General features: G+C 35.1%; 1 long non-coding RNA gene across 1 annotated transcript; it reads right to left on the minus strand.

Annotated features, from left to right (window-relative positions):
* Positions 1-7,069: 7,069 nt before the first annotated feature.
* On the minus strand, positions 7,070-11,191 carry LOC128526668 (uncharacterized). Its single transcript, XR_008360821.1, has 3 exons — positions 11,116-11,191; positions 7,645-8,100; positions 7,070-7,559 (listed from the first exon to the last, which is right to left on the minus strand). It is a non-coding gene; the product is annotated as an uncharacterized LOC128526668 (long non-coding RNA).
* Positions 11,192-12,646: the final 1,455 nt, after the last annotated feature.

A 12,646-nucleotide genomic window follows, 5' to 3' on the forward strand; every position in this document is an offset into this window, starting at 1 on the left:
CACGTAGAGACTAGAGACAGGAGAGAGACGGGACTAGGGCGAAAGACATGGCAGTCAGCTAGGCATGGCTTTTAGCTAAACATGGTTAAGATTGCTCTTAACAATGGCAGTCAGCTAGGCATGGCTTTTAGCTAAACATGGTTAAGATTGCTCTTAACCATGGCAGTCAGCTACACATACACCTAGCTAAACATGTCTTTAGGCCCAACATGCACTAAGCTACACCTAGCTAAACATGTCTTTAGGCCCAACATGCACCAAGCTACACCTAGCTAAACATGTCTTTAGGCCCAACATGCACCAAGCTACACCTAGCTAAACATGTCTTTAGGCCCAACATGCACCAAGCTACACCTAGCTAAACATGTCTTTAGGCCCAACATGCACCAAGCTACACCTAGCTAAACATGTCTTTAGGCCCAACATGCACCAAGCTACACCTAGCTAAACATGTCTTTAGGCCCAACATGCACCAAGCTACACCTAGCTAAACATGTCTTTAGGCCCAACATGCACCAAGCTACACCTAGCTAAACATGTCTTTAGGCCCAACATGCACCAAGCTACACCTAGCTAAACATGTCTTTAGGCCCAACATGCACCAAGCTACACCTAGCTAAACATGTCTTTAGGCCCAACATGCACCAAGCTACACCTAGCTAAACATGTCTTTAGGCCCAACATGCACCAAGCTACACCTAGCTAAACATGTCTTTAGGCCCAACATGCACCAAGCTACACCTAGCTAAACATGTCTTTAGGCCCAACATGCACCAAGCTACACCTAGCTAAACATGTCTTTAGGCCCAACATGCACCAAGCTACACCTAGCTAAACATGTCTTTAGGCCCAACATGCACCAAGCTACACCTAGCTAAACATGTCTTTAGGCCCAACATGCACCAAGCTACACCTAGCTAAACATGTCTTTAGGCCCAACATGCACCAAGCTACACCTAGCTAAACATGTCTTTAGGCCCAACATGCACCAAGCTACACCTAGCTAAACATGTCTTTAGGCCCAACATGCACCAAGCTACACCTAGCTAAACATGTCTTTAGGCCCAACATGCACCAAGCTACACCTAGCTAAACATGTCTTTAGGCCCAACATGCACCAAGCTACACCTAGCTAAACATGTCTTTAGGCCCAACATGCACCAAGCTACACCTAGCTAAACATGTCTTTAGGCCCAACATGCACCAAGCTACACCTAGCTAAACATGTCTTTAGGCCCAACATGCACCAAGCTACACCTAGCTAAACATGTCTTTAGGCCCAACATGCACCAAGCTACACCTAGCTAAACATGTCTTTAGGCCCAACATGCACCAAGCTACACCTAGCTAAACATGTCTTTAGGCCCAACATGCACCAAGCTACACCTAGCTAAACATGTCTTTAGGCCCAACATGCACCAAGCTACACCTAGCTAAACATGTCTTTAGGCCCAACATGCACCAAGCTACACCTAGCTAAACATGTCTTTAGGCCCAACATGCACCAAGCTACACCTAGCTAAACATGTCTTTAGGCCCAACATGCACCAAGCTACACCTAGCTAAACATGTCTTTAGGCCCAACATGCACCAAGCTACACCTAGCTAAACATGTCTTTAGGCCCAACATGCACCAAGCTACACCTAGCTAAACATGTCTTTAGGCCCAACATGCACTAAGCTACACCTAGCTAAACATGTCTTTAGGCCCAACATGCACTAAGCTACACCTAGCTAAACATGTCTTTAGGCCCAACATGCACTAAGCTACACCTAGCTAAACATGTCTTTAGGCCCAACATGCACTAAGCTACACCTAGCTAAACATGTCTTTAGGCCCAACATGCACTAAGCTACACTTACCTAATAGCTCAACACGCTAGGCGCCTGGGGACACTTCAAAGGCTAGGCGCCTGGGGACACTTCAAAGGCTAGGCGCCTGGGGACACTTCAAAGGCTAGGCGCCTGGGGACACTTCAAAGGCTAGGCGCCTGGGGACACTTCAAAGGCTAGGCGCCTGGGGACACTTCAAAGGCTAGGCGCCTGGGGACACTTCAAAGGCTAGGCGCCTGGGGACACTTCAAAGGCTAGGCGCCTGGGGACACTTCAAAGGCTAGGCGCCTGGGGACACTTCAAAGGCTAGGCGCCTGGGGACACTTCAAAGGCTAGGCGCCTGGGGACACTTCAAAGGCTAGGCGCCTGGGGACACTTCAAAGGCTAGGCGCCTGGGGACACTTCAAAGGCTAGGCGCCTGGGGACACTTCAAAGGCTAGGCGCCTGGGGACACTTCAAAGGCTAGGCGCCTGGGGACACTTCAAAGGCTAGGCGCCTGGGGACACTTCAAAGGCTAGGCGCCTGGGGACACTTCAAAGGCTAGGCGCCTGGGGACACTTCAAAGGCTAGGCGCCTGGGGACACTTCAAAGGCTAGGCGCCTGGGGACACTTCAAAGGCTAGGCGCCTGGGGACACTTCAAAGGCTAGGCGCCTGGGGACACTTCGAAGGCTAGGCGTACTGGGCAACTAGGGAGGTGGGAAACAGCACAGCTAGAGAAACATAGGGGCTATGGCTAGAAGCATGCTAGTTAACTCAACATAGATTTTAGCTAAACACACTCCTAGCCAAACACACACCTAGCTACTTACCTGCCTCTAGCTAAACACACAAGAACACAGAAGGAAAAAAAAAAAACACAGTACTTACATACATTAAGGACAGGACTAAATCAGTTCCACTAACACAGACACAGAACACACAGAGAAACATTGCCAATAAGAGAGCCCAAGTCAACACAACTTAAATCAAAACATAGAACAAAACAAAACAAAACAAAAACAAAACAAAAACAAAACAAAATGCCCACACGACAGACAGTGGTTAAACTAAAAATGCTTGACCCAGTTTCCCAGTCTAAACAACTATTTATGGAATAAATAGATGGAATTATGGCTACCTTGGCTCAGGTGTGCACTCACATCACCTGACGAGGTGCCTGCTGGGAAACTGAGTTAGCCAACAAAAACTACAAATAAAAAACAGCGACCTCTGGTGGTGGACCCTTACAGTAAGTTTTTCCAATGGTAGAAGATGACCCACTTGGGCCAAACTCTTTAAAGTTGGTACACAGGATGATGACCATAAGATAAGTGTACATTTCTTTGCCAGATAAGTAATTAAATTTAATAAACAATTTAAATCAGAAGAAAGATCTAGTGATATTTTACAATTTAACAGGTATATAATTGGAGACATAGTGAATTTTCTAGCCAGTATTTTCTTAACCAGATCATGCACTTCATACCAAAAAGTTTAAATTTTCTTATATTCCCAGAATAGATGCATCAATGTTCCAGTTTCTGAATTACATTTAAAACACAGCTGAGATACATTTGGATACATTTTGTGGAGGCGTACAGGGGTGAGATATGTTTTATATATGAATTTCAAGTTTTGCTCATGCACAGAAACTGAAGTTGATTTGTGAAAAACCTCCTCACATATAGAGAGCCATTCATCATCATTGAATGATCAGCCCATATCCTTTTCCCAAACCTTTCTTAAAGGATTTAAAAGTGAAGAGGTTTTTTGATAAAAGCGATCCATACAGATTGGAAATCTGACCCTTCAAAGCCCCTGGAGGAAGGAGATGATTTTCAATATCAGACAATTCAAAGCGGATTTTGCCCTGTCTTATTTCAGATTGATTAAAATGACGTAACTGAAGAAATTTGAAAAAATCTGTTCTATGAAGCTTATAATCCATTCTAAGTGTCTCGAAAGATTTGACATTGGCTTCCTTTTTATTTACTAAATAAATACTGGCAGAGTGAAAAAAAGGTAAATGTTGTTGTGTATCAAAGGCTATAACACTGAGAACCGATATGATCGATGATTTTTTATGTTTTTACACAAAAATACATAGAATTAATAGAAAGGATACTAACTTTTTTCACGATTGGCAGTACCACTCAGTTTAAAGTGGGTTTTTAAGTTGTCTTTGTAACCCATTTGTCATTCCTGCAGCCAATTTATGGAAAACAGTCAAAAGTAAAAGTAAAACTCCAAGCATTTTAACCATTTGTTTTGTTTTGCTGTTTTGTTAATAAACATAAATAGGGTTCAGAATTGTGTATTACAGATCAATTTACTGATTTTTTTTTCAGCACAACCTAGGCAATATAATATACTGAACATTAGTTTGTTTTAATCAACTATACAAAAATTACTTTAAAAAAAATTTTTTAACAATTTTTTAATTGGGTTACATAGGCAAAAAAATATCAGAAATACACATGATCACTTGGTTGTCTGTTTAATTTCACTGGTTTCTATGACCTAAAATGCTCATTTTGAGAATTCCACATTTTTGCGACATCATTCCTATATTCTGCTAATGGTAAAATTTACACATCATAAAAGTAATTATAACTTTCATTTTACCTAACATATGCCAAAATTCAAATGCACAGTTTGATTTCTGAAGCCTCCCTGTTAACACACATTTTTTATTTTTTTTGTCATTTACCTATGCTTTGTTGCCAGCACAGATCTGTGCCGCTTTGGTTTTATGGGTCAAGAAAACATACATTTGTGTTACCTACAAAGTGGTGAAACAACAATTCGGCCTAAATGAGCTGGATTGGGATATCAGCTGTGAAAATGAATGCTTCGCTTCTGTGCCAAGAAATAAAAAAATAAAATACTTACATACTTTTAGACAAGAGCAGGCAAGTTTTAAATGTTTACATTAATTATAAAACATTGATTATTTAAAAAAAATTACCAAAGAGAACTGGATGATTTCCCTACCAATGAAGGAACAAAGCTAAACAGCTTTTTTTTTTCCCCAACAAAGCTAAACAGAGACTGATATACAGTATATGACGTTGACAATCAGAGTGACAACCCACTGTGACAGAGTTGGTCCCAATGTTTTTCTGTCGATGGTAGTGTTGTTTTGTTTTTGTGTGGTTTTTTTGGTCAAAATGTGAAATATTTTCAAGGCTATAAGACATATGAACTTATTGTCCCATATAGATGTAGCTGATAAAAGTTGCATTTTGAATGCTTACAGTTGCTTAATGTAACTTGTTACTATTGTAAATTTAGGTGAATGATCATACCCACAGCATTACTTAAGCCTTTATTTCTCACATGTACATTCTTGCACAGTGAAATTCCTTTCTTTGCATATTAAACTGGGGTCAGAGCACAAGGTCATCCGTAATACAGCACCCCTGGAGCAAATAGGGTTAAGGGCCTAGATCAAGGGCCCAACAATAGCAACCTGATGGAGCTGGGGCTCAAACCACTCACCTTCCAATCAGTAACTCAGTGCCTTAGTTCTCTGAGGCACCACTTCTTCAAGCAGTGACAGTCACTTACAGTGATACTGTAATAGTCACTTGGTCCTGTGTGTGATACTTGGATGATTGGATCGTGTATAATAGCACAGATGGAATTTTAACCACTGTTGGTTTAAGAAATAATCCACAATCAAACAATTTACTGCAAATGTGTGGTTAGAAATGACATTAGATAATGATTAAATGTGCCTATACATTTGCACAAACTATACACTCACAGGGTGGTGTAAGTGAACACAGCAAGAAAGTTTTAAAAATTCAAAGCAACACTTGAGTTCCAGCTCCACTCATATCAACACTCACTAATATGCCACTGCATAATATATCACTGCTTCCATCATCAAAGCAATATGCAATTAATGATGGCCTCATTCCCGTAATGAATTGTGTTGAGTGCACATGTGGAAGGTAGACCCCTCTGGTGGCTAAAAGATCTAATTGCCATAGACATCAATGTTTATGCCTAAGATGTTTTATCCTGGCCAGTTTTGCAGTGAATCTGAAGATTGTCCTGAAAACAGTGGGTATGAGAAGAGAATACACCCAGGATGGTTTGTACATACTGTCTACCCAGGATAGAAAAGTGAACTTCTTTTTAACTTTGGTATTTAAAAAATGATTTTCAACCCTTATCCAGAGCAACATTTTAGTCTATTACTATCGGGTTAGGGGCCTTGCTCAAGGGCCCACCAGTGGCAACTAGGTGGTGGTGGGGTTTGAACCCTCGGACCTTCTAAACTGTAGTCCAATGCCTTAACCACAGAGCTACCCCTCATTTTAAAGAAATAAATAAATGCATGAATAAATAAATACACCCCTATCATTTTTATTAGAGACCCTGTAAGTTTTCTCTATGACAAATTATCTTATCCAGCCAGTAACTGTAGGCTAGATACCAGTTGAATGAGCTTACATGCATTTGTATTTGCATTATTTTGTTTGCATCTCATTCAAAGTATGCAATTAGGTTTATTAGTGTGACTAACAAAAAAAAATAGAATCTCACGAAATCAAGTAAACTTTAGTGAATTAATTAAAAGTTTAGTTAATGTAAATTTAAGCATATTCCAGGACTTTTCGGTCTTCACAGCCAGAAGAGGGAGCCAACAAAACCAAACATCATGCGTTTGGCAAAAAACATTTTTGTTGCTATATTAACTCATGCATATTTCATCATTTAAAAAATTCATATTCATTCTCTTACATTATAACTTATACACATGTGCATCGTGATTGTTCTTTCTAGTAAGATTCTTATTATTTTTTATTTTAAAAATTGCTTTGTTTGCTAGATATGTTCTATTAAATGCATACCCATACACACATACACAAAACAATTTAGTTTTTTTTTTTTTTATTGCAGGAAAATATTGAACACTTGCATAAGTGTTGTTGCTTTTTTATTTATTGCAAACAGTGTGCTCACTTGAGAATTGTGATTAATAAAAAACACAGTGGTTCCTTCAAACTGAAATGTGTGGTAGATTATGATCTGTGAGTTTCACATCGTGCCTTGCAGGGTTATGTGCTGTTAAACCTGTGGTTAATGCAGCAACTTGCAAAACTGCTGCCTGTCTGCAAACCATGTGTTAATGTCACTTTAAAAAAAATCTAATTAATCTAATCGAATAGATAACAATATAAATGCATATAAGATAAATAAAGCACATAGAAGGGTTCAAGTAGAGAATAAAAGTAAAGAATGTTGAAATGAAATATCACATGGCAATATAATAGAAACTAACTTCTTGTTAAAAATATCTGTTCTTATAAGACTTGACAAATGTATCAATATAAATCAAACTAACATAAAATACATTTTAAACACTTGTGTAGAAATTTATGCAGAAAACCAAAGACAGTAAAACATAGAAAATATACTTTTATAAACAACAAATAAAAAAAAAATTATGTCAATAAACACTTACAAACACCAAAATTACCTGCCTCAGCTTTAATTTCATCCTTCACGACTTATATAAACAGAGTCAAATTGAATTCACTGAAGGTTTTAATGTGGAGTTGTATACCAGCATCTTTATATTGAGCAAGAGGTTGAAGCAAAGGCTCTGCTTTTGTTTAACTTTAGGCAAGAAATGCTTTAATTGTCATCATTATATTTACACCAACTGCTTTAGCCAAGAGAAGTCTGAGTCCAGTCACAACCAGCAGCATGGTGTTTCCCTTAGGATCACCTAAAAAAAAAAAAAAAAAAATTATATAAAGCAAATAACATTTAACCATGGTCTTTACAGTCATCGAATTTTGGTACATACTGACCATGAGACGTGATGATATTATAAGATGTGGTGTTTGTCAAAGTGGGATTAGGCGTTTCACAGGTTAGAGGTGCTTCTGTTGCTTTTGCTGAGAAAAATACCATGAAGATTTTTGTGAAAATGTGTATAATCATTTAGCTTTATCTATCATGCTTATTTTGGAAACTAAATCAATAAAAGAAATTACTGTATGAACACTTACCTGTTTCTTGACCTTTTTTTACGCTTTCACCTTCCATTTCACATTTGTCAATTCCTTTGGAAAATGCAGCATAGTAATAAGTTTTATCTTTGGACAGCAAAGCATTTTCAACAGATTTATTAACTTGTCGAGCTTCTCCTTCCAGGGACAAAGACAAGGTGCCTTCTTTGGGGGAGAACCCTGCAGCCAGACACAGCTCAGTGTTGTCCGTAGAAGTTAATATTGAAAGAGTAGGCTTCGATTGAGGCACATCCTCTGAAACAAAAGAAAGGAAGAAAAACACATTAATTTTGTAAATAATTAATGAAGAATCATTAATAATTGATAATAAATAATCATAAAGGTCAATGGTCTACTGTTTTATTGTCTGTTATTTAGTTATTTTAAATGCGCTTTGTAAGTTAAATTGACTTTGACTTAACACGCTTAGTCCTGTTTGAATTAATAGTGTGCAATTGTTGAAGACAAATTATTTAATAAGATCCTACTATCCAGTGTCACCTAGAAGAGCATGGTTTCTATTTTATCTGGCTTCTTTTTCATCACCTCTTCATCTCTTGCTTGCTCATTAGGGATCTAAATCTATATTGGGATTCTGTTATCTCTGCTTTCTTATAATGTCTTATGCTAAAAGTATTAATAAGACAAAATAAATATTATTGAATAGAATTTAAACTCCCCCCATCTAGCTTGTTATGTACATACAATTTGAAACTTGTTTAGATAAACATGAATTTGAAAGAACTTAATCAAACTCTGATAAGAGGCTATAAAACTTAATAAGTTTAAGTGCTTGAAGTTCAGCCTAAAGTAGTGTGCCTCAGAAAATGTGCTGATAAGGACTAGTTAACTTCTAAATGACATTTGGTGTTAATTTTGGTTTTTAAATTGGTATGTGCAAATTTTTATGCATTTTGACCAGACCATGCATTTTGACCATGCATTTTATCAGATCATACAGATAAAACAAATTAAATAGTCATGAAAGTAGCAGATGCTTTTTTCAGATTCTTCTTTCTGCTTTTAGAGGAAAGCGGTCTTTTTTAATTTTATATCAGTTTTAGAACAATCACTGGTAATTTCATAATACATGTGTGTTAAGCATTGAGCATTCTTCAGATAGTGAATGAATATAACATCAAGTACCTTGCACTTAATATTTATAAATGCCTTATGCAAATGCCGCATGTTTAAGTTAACAGGTCAAAAATTCTACCAATCACTCAATGGAAAATGTTACTGTTATTACTCAATGTCTGTTTTATACATTATGCATGTTTATATGAGATACAAACAAATAAAATTCTCATAACATTGTGAAGGGAATAGTCCAGGAATATATTCTATCCATCTTTATTAAGAAATTACAATAAAAACATGTATTGCAGAAATACTGCTTTCACTGTTTTAAAAATACATATTTACATTTTTACCGTTTAAAATATGTATTTTAAAAACAGTGAAAGCAGTATTTCTGTAATACATGTTTTTATTGTCATTTCTAAAATAGTGAACTCTTTAACTTGGGGACTTATTAAAAACTAAGTATCAATAATAAAGATAGAATATATTCCTAGACTTTATGCCTCTTTATTATAAAGCAAATTTGCTGCCCTTTTTAGGAAATATGGACAATACAACTTAGAAAATCCTGGTAGGGAAAAAATCTTTCTGTTTTAGTAAGTTAAATTGATAAATGAAGGGGTCATATTAAGCCAAACAAAATAAAATAGTATTTGTGAAATTAGCTTCATTTATGAAGGAATAGAAGGATGGCATAATGGTGATCAAAAATTACATCAACTGATGTAGTACAAATTTGTCACTATTGAATATTACCTATATTATCTGAAATGTACAGATAGATAGGCTATAAGCAATAAGAAAAATATTTTTAAAAATAAGATATATTTACAAAGAAATACATTTTCGCAACCAATAATTTTAACTTGTAGGGATTCTGAATTTTAAATCAATTGCATCAATTAAATCTTTTTTTTCTGAATGCACATAGACCATAGTGTTACATTAATTACAGGTTACAGAAATAATTATGGCCCTGGCTAATGGGCAAGAGGAAAAAGTACTGGTCTTAATTTTTTAACACAGTTTTTGAAGTCTACCCTAAATATATAAAGATTTTTGTATGCAAACATATATTACTATGATTAAACTGTACTATAACATTACTATGATAGAGTGTTTTTTATTATTATTCTCATTGATGTTTTAGTCTGCAGACTATTCTAAAATTTCATTTCAATATTTAGATTCAACAAAATTAAAGAAAGAAAAAGCTCACCACAAAGTATTCTTCAAGTATCACATTAATACCAAATTAGTATCAGTTATGTTGTACTAGCATAAGTATTGGCATTAGTATATTAGTTTTAGTATTAGTCTTTATTCAAAATTACCTGATATTTAATGGAATCTTATTGTGCTTTTTTATTAGATTTAATCTTAGCTGAACTGTTTTGTCAATTAAAAAGCTTCATCCACATTTAATATTATATAAATAATATTTTTTATTTGCCTGGATTTCAGAAATCTATTTTGATGTACAATCTTCCCAGTTTTTTTTAGACTGTTTTTATTTGTTTCATTTTGCTGTACTTAAGGTTTAAGTTTAGTGTTTGATTTGTCTTTTCTAATTAGCTCAAAACATACACATTACAATTACATTTTATTTAATATGTCATGTAAAGTACATTAATGTAAATTGTATACATTATGTACCAGAATTACTTGCATTTTAGGGTCATTTTTAATCTACTACTTTTAAATGCAAAGAATGTAAAACATGTTTCTTAAATATCTTATTTTTCACATTAAACTTAAACTATACTATAGGAGATACATTTGCGTCGGAATCACTTTTGAACACTTTTTACTTCAGTTTTGTGCATCTCACAGATGTACATTACCAAAAACTATTTACTACTTTCTACATACAAAGGCAATGCACCATATGGTTCAAGTTGTTACCAAACCTATCAGTACATAGAAGTCCACAATTTTATAGTCTCTAAGCTAAAACTTGACCTTACTTAAATCTTAAAACTGTTTTTGTCTTTATTTCAGTTAGATTTACCATTTGACAGGTTACAACACCTGCAGCTAAACATCGCATAGGTCATGTTCCTTTTTACACATATCCCTTAAGAATTATCACAGCTAAGCAAAATTTTCATGAAAACTTTTTTTCAAATAACAATTGGCAATTTGCACATTTCAACAACAAGAAAAGCAATGTGAAAAATTACTTACTTGGTTCAACGCGAAGAGTTATCGGCTTTCCGAAAGTTAGAGCATCAGTGTCACTGTGATTCTAGCCTTTACAAATACCCTGTGCCCCAATAATGACTCAAGAACACGAGTTTTAAGCCAAAAAAAATCTAAAAACTTTTTTAATACAATATATATTATTATTATTATTATTATTATTATTATTATTATTATTATTTAAAAAATACAGATTAGGCTTACATTACACCAAATTAAAGACTAAAAATATTGGAATATTTTCAATATTTTTAATGCTTGGATGAAAATGTCTGGCTGGTATAGCTTAACAAATAACTAATGTTAAAAAAATTTACCTAAAGATTAACATAAATTATTAACATAAAGGGATGTCATAGATATTTTGCATTTCAAAGGCCTTTAAACATATTAACATGGTCTTAATGGTTATTTTTGAACGTTCAGTAGGAATGCATTGTGTAGTTTGTAAAGTTTGTAAAAAATCTTTAATTTCTTTCACATCCTTCATGCAAGCACTTAAACATTTTCAGAGTATTTCCAGTGTCTAAAAATGCACATGATGTTTTGTAGGGTAATGCAGTTGTTATTGACCAGCAGACCTGCATCCTTCGTTGTTTAATACTCTTCAAAATAAAGAAAATGATATAAGGATATTTTGTACAGCGATTAGCTGTGTTTGTATCACTGTGGTAGTCACCGTAGTACACAGTGATAATACACAGCACAAAATCTCACAGACAGTTCAGTCTGACTTTCACTATAAAAATGCATACATACAAAGTATTTCCTCATAAAATATCAAGTCATGGATGGCTTTCAGAATCTACTCACATTCCATTCCAAAGAAAAGTAAAAAAAATCTTCTGAATACAAATCCATAATAATAAATTTTTGTCTGGATGAAATACAAAAAAAAAACTACAGATGAATAAAAATGTAATAGGAAAAAATGTTAAAGTAAACCAGGATGAAACTTTGATTAAAATGTAACAATGACGTATGAATACTATGGCACTCTTCTCTGAGGTTTTTGTACAAACCTATTAGTGAAAGAAATCACTGTGGTATACGACCACCCCCACAATGACTCAACACTAAACAAAAACTAAACTTTCAGCGGAGCATACATGATGAAATCTTGATTATGCACAATACACACTGTTGTGTATATTGTTTGTAGTGCTAGTAGTACTAAAAGTAGAAATAATAATAATAATAATAATAATAATAATAATAATAATAATAATAGGCAGTTTATCCTGCCTTGTGCATGAAGTCTTCTGGGATAGACTCCAGACCTCCCGCAATAATAACAATATAAGCAATACATGAATAAGCAGTACATGGACAATGAATGAATAATAATCATCATCATTTTGTCAATGATAAAAAAGACAAAGAAAATCATTAGACATGACTGTAGAGAAAGGTAATAGAATTTATCAACTACACAAAACAAACCTATTCGACTTTTAGGAATAATTCCTACAGATCATTAGCCAGGAACCTAAAACAAATGTAAGCATCACAGACC

Source organism: Clarias gariepinus, chromosome 1, assembly GCF_024256425.1.
Source record: "Clarias gariepinus isolate MV-2021 ecotype Netherlands chromosome 1, CGAR_prim_01v2, whole genome shotgun sequence".
NCBI lineage: Eukaryota > Metazoa > Chordata > Actinopteri > Siluriformes > Clariidae > Clarias > Clarias gariepinus.